Source organism: Buteo buteo, chromosome 5, assembly GCF_964188355.1.
Source record: "Buteo buteo chromosome 5, bButBut1.hap1.1, whole genome shotgun sequence".
NCBI classification, from domain to species: Eukaryota; Metazoa; Chordata; class Aves; order Accipitriformes; family Accipitridae; genus Buteo; species Buteo buteo.
The window spans coordinates 47,770,902-47,788,759 of record NC_134175.1 but is presented as its reverse complement, the minus strand read 5'-3'; the positions used below and the strand labels follow the sequence as shown (position 1 = coordinate 47,788,759).

The 17,858-nt window shown below is 41.4% G+C and overlaps 2 protein-coding genes across 3 annotated transcripts in view; both read right to left on the bottom strand.

Moving 5' to 3' along the window:
• Positions 1-12,988, bottom strand: part of SPOPL (speckle type BTB/POZ protein like) — a 38,697-nt gene extending 25,709 nt beyond the window's left edge. Inside the window, exon 1 of the mRNA XM_075028944.1 lies at positions 12,724-12,988. The gene's annotated coding sequence lies outside the window, so the exon portion shown is untranslated. The remainder of the gene's footprint in view (positions 1-12,723) is intronic.
• Positions 1-17,858, bottom strand: part of LOC142031462 (carnosine N-methyltransferase 2) — a 438,402-nt gene that overhangs the window by 209,438 nt on the left and 211,106 nt on the right. The gene's annotated exons all lie outside the window — the stretch shown is intronic.

Genomic DNA, 17,858 nt, shown 5'->3' with positions numbered 1-17,858 from the left:
ACCTTTTGCTGGCTCTCATGTCTAAGAGTGGAGGCTCAGTGTAAAAACTATATCCTAATGGTTCTTTCAGAGTAATAATAGTGTACCAGGTGCATACAAGCAGGTGTGCATGTTAACCATTGACCATAGCAATGTTTTATCTTTGTTTCAATAAGGCATTACAGTCAACAAACTAGTGGCAGGAATGTCTAGATACCCTGCAGAAGGTAGTTTATCCAACACACCCCAAAAGTCAAATCCAGCCTGCCAGAACTTAACCCGCAGATCATTTCACCAAGCAAATCAGTGACCCTGTCCTGCTCCCTCAAGAGCAAGAAGGAAAGCGGGTTGTGAACCAGATGAGCCATTCCTGCCGACCCTCTTCTCTCTGCTATCCCTTCTTTCCTGGGCTTGAGCCTCCAGGATCAAAGTGTTTCCCTCCCAGGCTGGCCATATTTTGACACATCATAGGAGTTCCAACATCTCATCACAGTGTGTAACTGAACATGAGTGAGCTGGGCACAGTGTGAGCTTAGATTCAAGTCCTGTCCAAAAACTGAGTAACAAAGCAACTTTTAACAGTAATGTCACGGTGCACTTCTAAACTATGACGGCACAGTCTCTCCACAATGCCCCAGAAAGAGGCTATGGAGCCTGTCCCAACTGAAACATCAAACGTCTCTAACCAACAAACTACTTCAAGCATTTAACAGCTAACATAAAAGTTAGAGTAACTTACTGTCTAAGAGTGACCAATATTAATACCATTTAGCAGTCTCTAAGGAAAGCCCAAAAAATGACCATGCCAATAAATCCCACGTGCACGTACTGCATATTCCATTTGAATGTTGACAGTCTTTTCCTGAACAGGGCTGAACACTTCAAGAAATGCAAAGCTGTTATGAATTAACTTTTGTCCCTTTGTAAATATTTATATTTCATCACTGGCTGAAATAAAAGATCACCTTCTGAAGGTTAATTGACAAATAACACCCTGTTCCTCCAACTTTTTTATTCCTAGTAAATACATAATTCAGAAACCAACTATAGTTTGTCTAATTGTACAGCCAAAACTTTAGGTTTTTAAAGAATATGAAGTGAATAAGCCTTCCATTCAATGAAATCAGTTTCCAAAAAGCCATTCAAAATAAACATGCTCTAGCTATAGAGATACTGATTTCATTTCCTCTCACTAAATGATCACCAGTGAATAAAGTATTATACAGTATTATATAAGTAATATATAAGTACTATATATAATATAATACTACCTATCAGTAATTATTATTCAAGAAATCAGTTTTGTTTTTTAAATTACCAAGGAGGCATATTCATGGGAAAAATATTGAATTGCTTTAAGGTTCACTATCCTACCAGTTCTTGGGTAAGAAAGGATACATATATGAAGCTAAAGGTGGAGGAAACAAACAAACTAGATCAAAAAGGTTAAGTCTGAGGTGAAAGACATGTTAAGGCCTAAGACTAAGCTACTTTTGCACACCCACATCTGAAGCAATGCTCTAGTTGACTTGTGTAGTTCTAGGTAGCATCAACTCACAAAGGCCAAGTTGTTTAAGAGCAAAGAAACCCATGCCCCTTTCTCCTTGGTCACAGAAGGACTTGTGTAACAGCCACCCATCACCCAGGTCATGCTTATCCAGTAGCATGAAAATCCTGTGGCTGATTAAACTCGCTTGAATGCTGCTCAAATCCACACAGGAGACATTATCTTTCTCACCGAATCTCAGAGACTTAAAAAAATATCCTGTTGAAGAGAGAAATGTACCATTTTTTTCTGTTTAAGAGTTTGTCTTGTAAGCTGATTATCCTTACAAAAATTCATAAGACGCTACTACTAGGAAAAAAATCTGAACTTTGTAAAAGATAGGATCATTTCTTAATTAGCAGGATTTGCATCTCTTCACAATTGATCTTTTTGAAAAAATAGCTGCGTATTTCCTATATAACTAACTATTAAACTAAATTTTCTGCTGGATTATACACAACACAATAACTGACATTTGAAAGGTTTATTAAGCTTAGGCAGTTCTCCAATTTGTTCAGTATCATCGTTTGCTTCTCTGAAAATAGACTCAAGATATACCTATACAATCTAAATAGGGTGTTTAATGTTTATTGAATTTAATCCCTATCTATCACTGCAACATGAGTGAACAGTATTACTAATACTTCAACAATTGCAGTCATATATATCCACCCTACTAAGTTAGAAAAACTATAGGTTGAGGATATACTACATTTTACATTATTTGTAGTACTTCTAACATACAAAATGTTTCCTTTTCAGGGCAAGCAGAAGGGAATAGCAGTTGGGCTACACACCAGAAAACCCTACGAAACTTCGTGAAGAAGTGAGAGGTCTGTAATAGTTAAAAGGAAGGAATTTGGTTTTTTTAGAACATAGTATTAAGAAATGCTTATTTAAGTATATATTTGCTCTGGAAGCACACAATAGCAACCAAGCTTACACAAACCTAAACCAGCTTTGGGGTTTAAATCATAAGCTCTGGCTGCTCCTACATGCTTCAAGCTTAAGATCTCACCCTTGCCATCCATCAGCTCCGCTGGAAGCTACCGCCCAGCCAGAATAAACACACAGACTTCAGCACCCACACCACAACCCAGTTCATAACCCTCTCCACAGTTCTCCAGTGAGAAAAAATACTACTGGGTCATGACAGCTGAGAAACTACATATACATCCCCTGTCACCCCTGCTCCAGGGACAGTAAACTCCAGCAGAGACAGGGCAGGCAGCTGGGGTCAGACACATCTTAAAATAGCTGCAACTAAGACTCCAGAATTTAAAAGCACATCCTCAAGGTGGTTCCAGCAGAAGAGCCCCAGCAAGGCAAAACCCAGCACGTGAAATGCCCAACTTTTCAGAAGGGTGGTGTTGTAGCTATAACTGATAACATGGAAGTCCACAGCTCAAAATTAGCAAGATTATAGTTTTAGTTGTAAAACCTGTAAAGCTGAGTACAGATAGTTTTCAGGCTTTTTCCTTCCTACCCTAAGCCTTTGAAAAATAAAGTTGAGTTTTACCTCAGCTGAGAACCTAGTGCCCAGTAAAGCTTGAAATGTAACTGTCTAATTTACATCAGCCAAGCTTATTAATAAAAATCCCTCAGCATTAGCCTTGCATTATTGTTCTGTAATATAGGAAACCCATTGCGCTCCGTATTAGACAACCTAGACCATTCCCTACAGGAGTCATCTATGGATTTCCCTAGAGAAGAAACACAAGATTATTTCTTACAGCATATTTCAATTTCATTGCCCAGTCTAGTTTTATAGGACCCAAAAGATGGGTATTTCCACCACAATTCCTCTTAAGAAGCTATTCTATTCAAATAATCTATTGCTGTTGGGTTTTTTTCCTGGTATACAGCCAAAGCGATCTTTTCCCCTTCTTAGTTTCACTCCATTACACTTACTCAAACAAATCATTGGCACATGAAAGTATATTAAATGAAGACATTTTTTCCCTAAATACTTCAGTTACACACAAGAGTTCACCGAACTGAAAATACTAGTCTTGACTCTCATTTTTGCACGTAGAACAGAAATATCCATATCAGAGAACAAAAAGTTGACTTCAGTTGTAACAAAGAATATCTTTCTCCAGTAGTTTCACAGTTAGTTTGGGGTGTTTTGGTTTAGTTTTCTTTTTTTATTCATAAGATTTGTGAAAAGCACTGGACTATACTCTCTGAAGGTAGGTGTTTTCATTTGCTGCAGAGAAGTTGTACAGAGCAAGGCACCATAATGCTCTCCTCATTAACCTCTGCAGATTGTTATTGACTGGAAAGTTCACACTGAAAAGGTACAACTGCTTTCAGCAGCCAAAAGCACATACTCACCGATGTTACCAGGAGGGGGGGGTTGATCATTCATTTGTTGCCTTGTTACCCATCACAGCAAACTAGACACATTTGTGCACACAGCTGTACCTTCATAGAAATTTTGAGAGGTACAGCTCATCTCAGGCCTGTTCTATGCCTCATACTGAACCAGTCACAAAGATTATTACACTTTGTGCAAAAAAACAACTGATACTTGAAGCTAGGAAATTGAGAAAGACCCCTTCACATTATTTCCAAACCCCAAAACTCAATTCTGCCAGAGGACCAAACTGCATTCGATGCTAGTTCACCCAAATAGCCTTGAAACTGAACTGATTTCAATGGTCTAGGTATTAAATTTCATCCACAACAGCTGGTTAGACAACATCCTAGGAAAGACAGGTAGGTCAAGAGGTAGAGCTGCACACTGACTCGCTTTGGCAAATATGAAGTGGGAATCTCTGAAAGCATAGCTCTATGAAGACCTGATGAAAGCCACCATCAAGGCAAGCAAGACTTGACATCTCACTCTTGGACTGCAGCTAAACAGGTTCACACCCATAGAGGCAGAAAAAGAGAATCCTAGAAGCTCACAGAATCATAGAATATCTCAAGTTGGAAGGGATCCATAAGATGTCCCAACTTCAGTCCAATAGAGACTGGTTTCTGAAGTTCAAAGACAAGTACACAATTTCTCCTATTCTTTCAAAAACATCCAGATACTGTTTTTCTTATACTTCTGGATTTAAGAACAATTCCAAAATAATCTGCTTAAGATCCCTTTTTCCACAAAAAAAGTGATTCAAACCTTTACAGTTTCCTACAACTCTTCCCACTTACAGCAGTCTTGCTTGCTCAAGACAGAAGAAAATTTTCAAAGTATTTCTTAACTCTCTAGAGAGAGAAGTTGAGCAAACTCAGCAGCCGTAAGCTTGTAAAATTATGTATTGGAAAGGTAAGTCCTGAGACCAAAAGTAGTATTCACTTCTTTTTTTCCTCACAAGTGTTACTTCTTTAAAATTAGTTTATGCATTAAAAACTTCTATAGCTTTCAGTTTCCAAGGAACCATTTGATGCCTCACAAGAAAAGACTACTCAGCAATAACCACTTCTTGCTTTGCAACAACACCAAGCCCCGCTGCTTCTCCAGCAGTTGAGACTGCAGAACTCACTGCTTGATCTGCAACCTGGGACTGCTTACCCAGGGTGAGAGGGAAAGGGAGCAGGGGATGGTGCAGCATACTCCACATTAGGCTCCCCTGCTAGAGGTCTTTCTCCAAAACGTTAACATGTCATCTGCTCACTTGACAAAACTTGTGCGAACTCTTTGAGGGTTAAATTGAGGCCTAAGACTATATTCACAACTACAGGAAAAATGCTGTCTTGCTAAAAGCCCTAGTTATCAACGTGTGAGTGTGTAAAATCTTACCCACACCTTGTTGAACAGGATGTTTGCTCACTTTTTCCCTCCTCCGCTCAGCACAACCTTCTTATGCCATCAGTTTGATCCTCTACAGGTAGACCGTTTTACTGAAGTTCAAAAACAGCAGCAAGGTAAACAACACAAACAGGCTGGCGTAGGGCTATTGAGGTGGCCCAGCTAATCCAGGCATGGTTAAGCAGATTTCAGTCTGACAAAAGCAGCAGGGTTGATAAAAGGCAGTATGTTCTACCAGACCAAACTCTCTTTTCATAAGCTGCTTCAGCTGCCTTCGAGAGGCTCTTGCTGGCAACATACTCCACAAACCACCACACCATGAACTATTACTGCAACCAGCTGTCCTATTACCAGAAGCCGTGCCTCCAGAAAGCCTGCTGCACGGGCTGCAGACCGCCCAGGCAATCGCCCACCGACATCTATGCTTAAATAAGCCAAATATCCCTCCTTGCTTTGCTGATGCCCTAGCACAGTTGGGCTCGCAAAATCCTCCACTGGTTATAGCAAGTAAACAGACTTGGTTTCATCCTCGGTGCTGTCAAACAAGGCAGACCAAAAGCGGACGCAAGTCTGCTGCTTTTTGCCTCCATCCACATGAGACATAACCCCGCTGTGAATCATCCTGATGAGGCTGCCTAAACGTAGCGCAGTGCAATGCCTGTGGTGCAGCCACAGAAAATTGCTTTCACAAAAAAGAAAAACAAACAGAAGGAAAAAAATGCATTTTAATATCAGGAAATCAAGAAGTCAGCTAACACCAAGTGATGAGCCTGTCTTTACAGGTGACTATGAAAAATTCTGTGAAGGCTTAGACACTATAATTTATTAGTTACCCATACTAACATTTCATGATGCTACTGCCATTTATTTTTCCCTCTCACCACTCAGTGAGCGGAGTCTCCCAACTGTTGGAGGGGGTGGCAGACTTCCAAACACAACTGGTATTTAAATTATTAAAAATTATGCTGGCCTGTGAAACAATATTCAAAACTACTGAATACAGAATAAAGGTTGATTTTGCTTGATAATCTTATTAATATAACTAATCATAGCAACTAACTCTGGATACAAAGTTTACCATGTACAAGTTTTGAGCGGACTACTGCCTATGTAAGCTTTTCTTCCACTTCTACTTATGTCATGCTTTCCTCCTCCCCACTGCCTCAAAAAAACCCCAAACAACCACACTTTAGGAGAACATTATTAGTAAGGCATCTTTTGCCAAAAGCAAGACAGGAACTCCCCTAATCAGAAACCTCTCATGGGATGTAACACTATTAATTCAAGTCTTCCATTTACCGTATTTTTTTCTTCTTCAGATCAACTGCCTGCCCAGAGTATTTTGCAAGACTTGCAAAAATGTATTTATGCAAACTTCTTCAGTGCAAGAAGTTTCAGTTTCTTATAGACCGTATCACCCACTGCAACACAAATATTCTTCTGCTGCCATTTTTAATTTAAAAAGTCTGTTTGCTATATGCACATAAGTAACGAGCAAAATCTACCTTGACATATTCTGCAGGGAGATCAAAACAACATCAAAACTAGATTTCATACATTCTATTACTCTGAAACCACCATATGCCAAACGCAGCACCAGACCTAAGAGTAAGATCACACCAACTTTGACAGTCAGTACAGCAATGTATTATATTATATAAACCTACAATTACCCAAAGAAGCTAGAGATCTCAGACAATTTGGTTTCCAGTATAACATTTCCAGAACTGAAGTAGTATGACTCAAGTCTTTAAATCAGTTCATACAGACTGTAAGCAGAAATGCCTGAAAAAACACCTAAAAATAGGTACAAATCCAGATGTATGCAAATAATTGCTGCAATGAACTTCACAAACACACACCACAGACACAACACAGTAGTTGAAATGACTGTATTTTGTCCTCTGTTACAAGAGCAGTTATTCAATTTGATATGTAAACATCAGTGCGACCCCCTGGCACATATGATGCTCATAAAAAGGAGTTAAAGTTTAATATTTTCATTATATATTGCTCCATCCCAGAACCTGAAGCAAACTATATTAAGCAGTTGTTATCTAAATTCATTACAAAACAGTTCTGATTTTATCTTCAAGAGTTTCGGTTACAAACAAGTGACTGAAATTAAACTCAGTTAACAAGGAATCCATCTGTTTTAAAATTTAAGAAAAATTGCCACCAAAGAGTGCTGTTTCATTGCTGAGGTAATGTCTACAGATTAAGTAATTCAGAGCCCTATTGTGTTAAATGCTGCAGACAGTAAACAAGTGCCGCCTCTAAAGAATTTTAAGAGATTATTAGCTAATCTGAATCATTAGATTAATGCATTAAGCACTCAAAGCAACAAATGACTTGCATTTAGATTTTATTTCAACTTAAACCAGGGATTTTTTACTTAAACTCCAAATATTGAAAATGGCTGTCCTTCACAGGCTACAGGTCATGCTGATGGAGAAAACAGATCCATCAATTAGAAACTGAATATGAATTAAAAAAGCCAGGAAAATTAAAACTTTTGGGAAAAGTAGTTTTCCGAAGAAAAAGTCAACATGGAACAGAGAACTAGAAAGTATGACACCAGAGGAGAAAGTTATACCAGCTATTCCTCAGGCCAGAATGAGTTCTGCACCTCCACATAATTTCAGCTGTTCAGGAAGCAACAGCTGATGCAACTAACCCCAAACCCTTTTAGAGACACCCAAGTCTAATTAATTTTCCAAACATTTAATACACAAGAAAACAAGCCATTTGAAAGAAGTCAAGTGCAAGTCATCGCTTCCCCCTATTCCCTTCATCTCCATTCGTAACTCTACTTATGAACTGATTTTGCAAGTGACTTGACCAACTGGTAAGTGAGCCCTTGGGAGGGGATAAACATTAAAGAAACAACCAGGAAGGAGGCCAAGAGAAAGCCTGGCTCCCGAGTTTCACCCAGTGATCCTCTCCACTGCACAACAGAGGCAGGTACAACAGTAAGAGGTTCCCACCCCATGAACTTTGGAAGTTTCCCAACTACTGGAGACATTTACTCCATGAGCAACAGCACTGCCTACGCCAAGAGCTACTCTGTTGTATTCTCCCTGGCACACAATTGCTTCTTCTTTCTGTAAAGCAGCCAGTTAAATTACACATCAAATGATAATTCACCTTTGAACTACTTAAGAAGTCAAGTCACAATGTAGTGCAAAGAGCAAATGTCACACAAATGAAGGTGGATGGAACTGACACAGACTGTTCACTACTCAATTGATAAAGTACCACTAATTAAAGGCAGACCAGCTGTCTATTCTAAAGCAATCCTACAGCAAGAGTACAATCAAACTACAGCTTCAAATAATGCTTATCAGCTAAGTGAGCTGAGATCTGAAGTTTAATCAAAAAAAATTGTCTCAAAAAACCTTCACGGACACACAAGAAGTTAGTTACCATCTTGCAAGTGCTCACAAAACTCACCAGTTTCATTCCATATATTCAGCAATGAAATCAAGGGAAAGCACGCTAGACATTTCTAATGCTTAAAAAAAAAGGTTACAAGTACATAGAGCAGCCTCTTTTATAGAGGCGAGAGCTCAACACAGAAATTCTTCTCCCCATTCACCTAGCATTCAACCTTCTGTGAAGCCCACTTTGAAATCACTTAGTCCATCTTTAATCTCTGAAGAAGCAGCATGGAAAAGAAACTAGCTTTCTTCACTAAAGCAACTGTCAAATTCTGGAAATAACAGATTACATTTGGATATGTCATTTATTTTTGATGATTTTCACAGAAAAAGACAAGTAACCGATGAAAAGTGGCAAGTGTAATATTTTCCACAAAAATCAAATGATAAATGGCTTATGGGAGATACAAGGCAGTATCAAGGATAAGTAATCTAATTAAGGGAATTTGTACATGTGAGCTCTCTAGATTATTCCATGCCAATGAGTTTCTGAATCAGCTGAAAGAGTATCTCACTTTCCACTACATTTCCTAAATGCTATATGCAAACACTGATCACAACAGCATTGACAGACGCATGCTTGCAAAGTGATTCCTTATAAAGAACATAAAAAAAACCTTTATAGCTGACAAAGAATAATTTTAAAGCAGGTTACCAAAAACCACATCGGAAAGCTATTAAACTCAGGTAAAATGGAATCAAAAGAGTTGAGGGTTTTTTCTTTTTAACCTCGCTCCAATACTGAAGTATACTCCTGCCAAAACTCAGCCCCACCACACAAGTTGAATAGCTAAAACATGACCAAAAAAATGAAACATGTACGCAAAACAATACACGCTCTATAACATAGTATACACACTACTCAAGAAACCCACTGAACTAGGGCAAGCAACCATCTTCTCTCAGCAACAACTACTACAACATTTAAATTGCCACTATGAAAATAGCTCCACCCCTCACACAGTCACAACAATTCTCCCCTAAGTACTGAGCACAAACTGAAGGAGAGATTTCCTACTTCCATTTGAAGGGACAACTCCAACAGGACTCCTTTTGATATGGGTGGTACAAGAAGGACTAGAAACAAAGTGTCATAAGGACATAAACTGCAAAGTTTCTCAAGAAATCAAAGCAAGGAAGAAGTTTCTTGTGAATATGCAAGCATTTTGCAGAGAGAGGAAAGGGAATCAAGAGCCAAGGTATGAAAGCCTCCTGGAGAGCAGCACACCTCTGACGTGATGGGGCAGGCATTAGACAACCAATGAGGCAAGGACCTTCTATTTTAGCCTAAAAACGCAGGGCCCAGGACACACATGACAAAACACAGAGCCTCTCTGGCTACCCAACTGCTCTTCCTCCTCACTCTGATGACCTTTGCAGGGTCAGGAGGGGGCTGCGTGTCCCTCTAACTTCACTAAGCTAGCAGACATCTGAAACTAGGTAATTCACACATTGGTACATGGTTCCACGGCCCTATCATTAGTTGCCTGTGTGGCATATTAGCTGATTTGATGGGGACGGTTAAGGAAGCCCTAACTGTGGCTCTTAAGAAGGCAAAGTGCTTTAACATTAGTAGTGAAGGAAGACCTAAAAAAAAAAAGTGGGAACACCACCGACACTTTTCAAAGTCTTAACGCTTTGATCCAGGGCACAGTATTTTCAAGATCACGGGATTTTATGATTACAAGTATCAGGTTACTGCTTTTAATGAGTGCAACAATCTCATTTAGACTTCCTTACTCTTAGCCATGTTTTGCCAAATACACAGGAAGCAGAAAGGGCAGAATGTTGTAGACTGCTTTTTACAAAGAGACAGAAATACCTATAAGAAGCATATGAGCCTGTCACAAAAACCGTGAGAAAAAAATACCACAAATACCCACTTATCATCAACAGGAAAAAAAAAAAACCAACACACCACCAAAACAAAACGGGATGGGGTAGTTTTGTAATGCAAGACACACAGAGGCCTACTTCTGAGCATACCCCAGAACCTGGAAACAAATTAAACAGGACAAATTTCTAACTACAATCATTCCTGCAAGGGCGTAAGATGTAGAAAGTGAACAGAAAAGGTAGAGATGTGAAGAGACATGACAACTGGGTTCATTATCTCTCCTGTATACTTATGTTTAGGTGCTTTCAAAGGCACAAAAATCAACAGATAAACACAACATATAGGAAAAAAAGGGAGAAAAAAGTAGTTTTATAATATGTGATTTCAGCTGAACACCCAAGAACTGCAAGCAGTGTGAGCACTGACAGTTGAAATCAGTGATTAGGCCAGAAAAAACTTGGTAGCTTTTCAAATTCATTTTATATTTGTCCATAGCATATACAAGTTTTTAATAGCAACAAGTAGCTCACAACGCCTATGCAAGTTCAGAATGTAATTCTTTATTTTCTCTGACAGTTTAAAAGCAGACTGCAAAGTACCGAAGTCAAAAGTTTGGCAGAAAGCTGTTTCAAGGCAATATAACACCAAGGATATTTCTGGATATTTGAAATCTCAGGTTTCCAGAAGAGAGTTAAAAGTAGTTTCTGGTGATGTACCAAAGCCTGCCATGTTTGCAGCTTTATATACAGAAGGCATATTGTTTAAAAATTATTTTCCCTTTCCCGAGCAAATATCCACTTACAGAGTGGGAGGAAAATACTAGGCAGTAGACACACACTGGAAGTCCTTCACAAACATTTACGTTTGTCCTAGTCACACATCCCAGGAGGCCCAGATAGAGAAGCTGGGTAATTTACTTTCAGAAGTGACAGTGACTGCTAAGTGTTCCTCTAAAAGGGGATTTTCATTTCCAGAAATAATAAAGTTTTGGGTAAAAACAGAAGGAACCAAACCTTTTTTAACAGTTAAACCAAATGCCTTGGCGGTCATACAAATGGCTCAGCTTCAGCACTACTGTGGTACAAATTCCTCTAACCATATGGGATACCTATCAAAATAATGCATTCTGCAGAACTGATAAGAATAAAGAATGACCCAGCTTGACTCTCACAGATTGTTCTTCCTGGCAGGAGGCTAGAAACAATCCTTTTTGTTCAAACGCTATTTTTATAACTCTTAACACCATTTTAGAAAACAAGTTCAGAATACCTTCACAAAGAAAAGCCATACTTTAAAATAAGCTGTTGATTTGAGTATACGGCAGTCAAAAAAATATTGTGAACTCATCAAGAGCGCTCACGTTGTTCTCTTTGCTTTGCTTTTTTCCCCGTTCCTTATGCTCTCTCTCAACTACTTCTGCTCTCAAACAGCCTTAACGTGATGCAAATTTCACCGGACTCCAGTGAATTTCAGTAGATGACATCATCAGGTGAAAACCGGCGTTAGTCAACTCGACTTCCTGACCACGTATAAAATGGTGCACGCAGCAGAGATGAATCAAGCGTGAGCTTTTAAACATTATTCACTTGCTCCTACAGCGTCCCCGAAAGTTTGCCACGGCCCCAAGAAGGGAGGCAAACCCCCAATTATTTTTTTTTTTTCCTTACGAGACGGGAACTTCCCACAACAAACTGTCACATCGCAGCGGAGGGCAGCGAGAGCACACGGGGAAAATAAAACGTGAAAGACCGCCTCGTAGGGACGCCTCCCGCAGCCGAAAGCGCTCACGCCAGGGCCTGCAGGAGCACCATTACGAAGCGCGTCCTCCCCGAGGTATGGAGTCCATACGTGGAAACAACAGCCGCCACAAGCCTCCTCGGTGCGGGCCGGGCCGGCACCGGCTCCGAGGGCCGGGAGGCTTCGCTAGAGCAAAGCCGAGGCGCGGAGCGGGCTCGGCACCGGCCCTCCCGCCGCCTCCACCGGCCTCCCCGCCGCCCGAGGGAAGGGCCCCGCAGGCCGCTGCCCCGGGCAGGGGGACCCGGGCCCGCCCCGCCGGGCAGCGGAGACCACAACAAAGGCCTCCGCCTCCTCCTCCTCCTCCTCCTCCTCACACACACGCAGCACAGACACACACAGACACCCCCCGGCCCCGGGTGGTACGTACCGGAGCGCGGCGCTGGCTGGACGGCGCGGCGGGTCTCATACTGCCGGGGGGGGGGGGGGGGGGAGGGAAGGTGTGACGGTCACCGGTGCCCGGCGGGAGGCGGAAGCGGCGAGGCCAGGCGGTGGCGGAGCCGCATCGCTGCTCGCACCGAGACCCGCTGCCGCCTCTCCCCCCCCCCCCCCGCTCTCGGCAACCTCGCGGCTCCCGTACGGCCCCGCTGCCGCCGCTCCTGCCGCCGCTCCTGCCACCGCCGCACTTCCGGGCAGGGAGGGGTCACGCCGCCTCGCGCCGCGCCGCTTCCATCCGGGCCCTCGCGCCAGGCCCCGCCCCCTCTCCCCTTCCCCCCCCCCGCGGCGCCCAGGGGGGCGGGGCGCGAGGCTCGGCCGTTGGGGGCGGGGCCGGGGCGCGAGGCTCGGCCGTTGGGCGCGGGGGCGGGGCGCGAGGCTCGGCAGTTGGGCGGCTGAGGCGGGGGGGGGTGAGGCGATGGCCGCAGCGGGGGGCTGAGCGCCCGTTCTCCTCCCCCCCCCCCACACCGTCTCCTGTCCCCGCGTCGCTGTGTGGGGACCGGGCGGGGGGCTGAGAGGCTGCGGGCAGGCGAGTGGTGTCCGGAGGAGGCGGCGGGGAGCCTCTGTGAGGAAGGGGCCAGGCGGTGCCGGGGGCGGGGGGAGCCCCTGGGGTTTGTCGTGTGAGATTTCGGTGGGGACCGGAGTGCTCCCCTGAAGGAAGTGCCCGGCCGTCGCCCCCGCTCACCGACTGGTTCACGCTTGGGGCTTCTGACGACTCTTTTTTTTTTTTTTTTTTTTTTTTTCTTCAGGTGAAGTTAACCTGAAAAGTGACACTCGTGAGCTCCATCTGCTACCAGGTATTAGGACCTGACAAAACCCAGCCCTCCGTAACTGCTCCCCCACGTACAGAGCTGATTGCTGGGTTCTCAGCATCTTACCTGACGCACAGACCTGCTCCATGCCTCTCTCTGGCACTTGCGTGGGCTTCCAGTCCTTCGCTGAACAGCTCCCTGACTGGGGTGCTTCTGTTCCCTCCCACATATGTTCACCGCCCAACAGTTTTGAGAGTAGTCTGTCAGATCTTTCCTTTAGCCCGGGTGAAATGAATTTCTCTAAATCATTGACGTGTCTTCCTAGCTGCTTCTAAAAATAAATGATGTAAATTCCATATACAGTACTGCAAACTTCTTTGTGGAGGGTTGGAAATAGAACTTAGGCAATATGTTTTGTTTTGTTTTTCTAAGGGCCAGGGCTTTAAGGAAAATGTTGTCCATGAAGACAATTATGACTCAGTGACACCTTAATTGCCTCCCTTGAGAATGAGTGCTAAGAATACATACACACAGCATTGTGCTGCGTAAGGATACCCAAGCTAGCAAGGTCTCAAAATCAATACAACTGCATTAGTGAGGCACAGTGCCCTGGGTAATTCATCCTGCAGAGGAAAACTGCACTGGCAGGGCCATACTGCTTTTGGTATTACTAGTTCACTCAAAACTATTTCAGGAACCTGTCCACTGTATTTTCAGATGGCTCAGCATTTTTTGTTTGTTTGGATTCTTTTTCATACCAGTCCTTGTGGGAGATAGATAGCTTTACAGCCACAGCCAGGACTTACTCTATTTAGCTGAACAGGATGCTTGGAGGAGGACCAGGCTGTTACCTTTTATATGGCCCATCACTTAGAAGAAAAAGCAGTATACCTTTGGCAGTTGTATGAGACACAAGTAGAAGACAGACTATCAGGATTCTTGGTATTGTGAGCTGAATGCTTCAGTGCTTGGAGACACTTGCAAATGGGAAGTGAAAAATGTCCACTCTCACGAGATAGAATTCAGTCTTTGCTACTGGAAATCAGGGGTGCATTCCTAGTTCTAACTCAAGAGTCTGTAACAATTTAAATAGAGTAAATTAGCACATAGGAAAAGCAGTGAGCCAAGTGAATCTTCGTATATAGTAACTAACTACCATCTCGCTTAAATCCCTACTCTAGAGAAAGTCTGCGAAGATGGATCATTAACAGAAGCTGGGAGAAAAACATGCGTATTTGTCAGCAGACAAAAGGTGAGATTACAGCTCATGCATCCCTTGGGCTGAAAAGTTCTTTTGCTCATCCTCAGATATATAATATTCTTGTGTGTGTGGGCAAATGCCACAGAAGGGCATGTAAATTGTTGCCAAGCAAAGCAACTAAGACTTCCCAGATCTGGAGCCTCCAGTTGGTTTTAACAGAAATTTAATTTCTTTTCCTGTACTTTTCATTCACTGCTCAGTCCTATTCCCTGCTATTCTCCCTTAGATTCCCATTTTTGTACCCTGAGTTTTTTTCTACTCTCAGCGCTAAATTATAGTGCACCATATAGTACCAGCCCCTTGTGTCACATTAAGGTGAAATACTGTCATGTCAGGATGGATCAGTATTATTTGCATTACGGCAGCACTTAGTGGGTCAATTGAGATAAGTGGCCCTTTATGCCAGACATTTTACAAAATGTATGAGACAAATACAGAGTTTGTAATCTAATTAGACAGGGCCAAACATGGTAGAGAAAAAACAAGACAGGGTGAAATGATTAAGCACATGTACAGAACAAAGATTCTGGCAGAGACCAGAGGGAGGACCAAACTTTCCTGGGTCCGGAGTGAATGCCCTAAATTATACTTTCTCAAACCAGGCAGGAGGCCCCACAGGAATATGGTCTTACAATATACACTACTTTCTGCCAGAAACCTGGGGATATTTATACTTTTCAAAGCTTTTCAGAGAAACGTGCTATGTTACTTTACTGCCTAAAAGAGATTAAAGCCAAAAGAAGAAAAACACTGTTGTAGACCTTCTTTCCTCCCAGCTTCCACTGGGACAGGGAAATGTTTCTGCTGCTCTGTGGTGGTGCCATCCTTCAGTGGGAAGTCCTTAGAATAGAATAGAATAGAATAGAATAGAATAGAATAGAATATTTCAGCTGGAAGGGACCTGCAACAATCATCTAGTCCAACTGATAATATTTCTATACTACAGTCAGTCTGGAGCCCTCCTTGAAGGCTGACTTTTTCAAACTTATTACCTAACGATTCTTAGGGGTTTCTGTATAGAATAATTTTACTTAAGAATGCTGTTAGAAAGAATAAGGAAGTATATTAACATATAGTTGTAAAAGGATTACTATTTGGAGATTTTAAGTGCTCTAATCTGGGCAGGCAACACAGTCTTTCCTCTTTCCAAGGTGATCAAGTTTCAGGCTGTTGGGACTTACACCTTAGATGATAAACACTTCAAAATACAAATTCTGTCTGCTGTATATTGAACATGAGATTTCCTGTGCTTCTGTTTGAAAGAGAGAATTTATTCTAGGTTATTGACCAGATTTCCTCACCCTTGTTTTGTGATATGAGGTGAACTGTCTGAATTCAGCTGCTATACATGATGGTGTTAACTCTCAGAGCATGTAAAATAGATTGTTTTCAGTATTAGGCATATGAGCAGTCCCACAGATTTAAGGGAAATAGTTGCATATGTAAACATGCATTTAAATGATTTGCAAGGTGAAGTTACAAGTGGAAGTCATTCTCTACCCAATAGGTAGCCACATTTCAATGGTGGAATTGTATATCCTAATAACAGATTCATTATAAACCTCTTTGAGATCTTTTTGGTGAAAGGAAACATTATACACCTACACACGCACGTGAGCACATTGCTGCAATATGTTTTCAAGATTCACAACAGGATTATATCACTAAAATAAGCTTTTTGAAAGAAATTCAAGACAAGAATATTAATTTCATCTATTTTTTTTAAATCAAGTGAATTATTTTTTTAACTTATGCTAGACAAATCAATGGCAAACAACCCAAGACAGTGTTAGTGTCACATACTTTCTGTTTTCCTTTCCTGTCTGTTCTCCAAATGAGAGCGCTTTCTGGAGGAGTCATGATAAATCCGTAATATCTCATTTTGTTCTACCCTATTTACTTTTCAAAGAGCAAGCAAACAACATTGCAAATGTACTGACAAGATGTACGGGTGATTTTGCATTAAGTAAATGCAAACCCTGATCTAGCTGATATGAGTCACAAATTTATGGATGGTTTTCAAAGTGTATAAAATTTCAGCAGGGAAGTTTTTAGTCTTTTTATAATATACTGGCTTCAGAATTTGAATTCATTTTTGGAGTTTGAAATTCCAGGGTATTAAGGCATTACCAAATTTAGACTGACTTTTCCACCTTAACTTCTTTTTATATTTTCCTTCTAGATTTTCTTCCTGAAAAGGGAAATAATAAAACCTGTTAAGCTGCAACAAACAACTAATTTCTTACAAGTTAGTGATACCGCTCTAAAATTATTCAGTAATGTTTCAACAGAATGGGTCTTCACTTGAAAAGGTCAATGTTTTGAAATCAGCACTCTTCATTGTAAATTATATGCTAGTTTTGGCAGAAAGATTTTAGCAAAGATGCAATTTCTTCTGAGGGAGGAGGGTGAGATTGTATGAATAAACAATGTTCTGGTGGCTATAGCAAAGAGCCTACCAGTGTTGGGTGAGTCAGATTCAAGTCTCTGTTTTTTCTGATTCAGTGAGAGTTTTGATCTGCTGTCTTTCACATCACAGATAAAACCTTAACCACCAAACTACTGGCTGATATGCAATTAGAATCTTCCCTGTTTATGCTTTATATAAACAAACATTAATTTTAGTAGAGACTTGAACTTGGGACTTCCAATCTTTGCCTGAGCTCAGCAGCTGTTCTGTGTGAGCTTCCCTTTCTTCTTTCATTAAAAACAAATAAACAAACACTTAAAAGATTTTCATGCAAAATGTGAAATGTGAAAACATTTGAATTTTCCAACTTTCACAAGACAGACAAATGTTTCCCACACAGTTTTAGTCAGCTTTGCAACACATTTTAGTTCAAGGGAAGCTTGTATGTTAATAGCGTTAAAAAAGAATTATTAAATAGAATTTGCTTTGTATTGTCATGTTCCTTTCCCTCAGTTTCTCTTTCTGTGTTTGCTCTATTCACTGTTACATCTTAAAATGTATAGTAAGAACTTCAAAGCAGGTATCATATCTTCCTGTGGATATTTCTTCAATGCATAATGGCAGGATACTCACTGGAGACTTGTTGC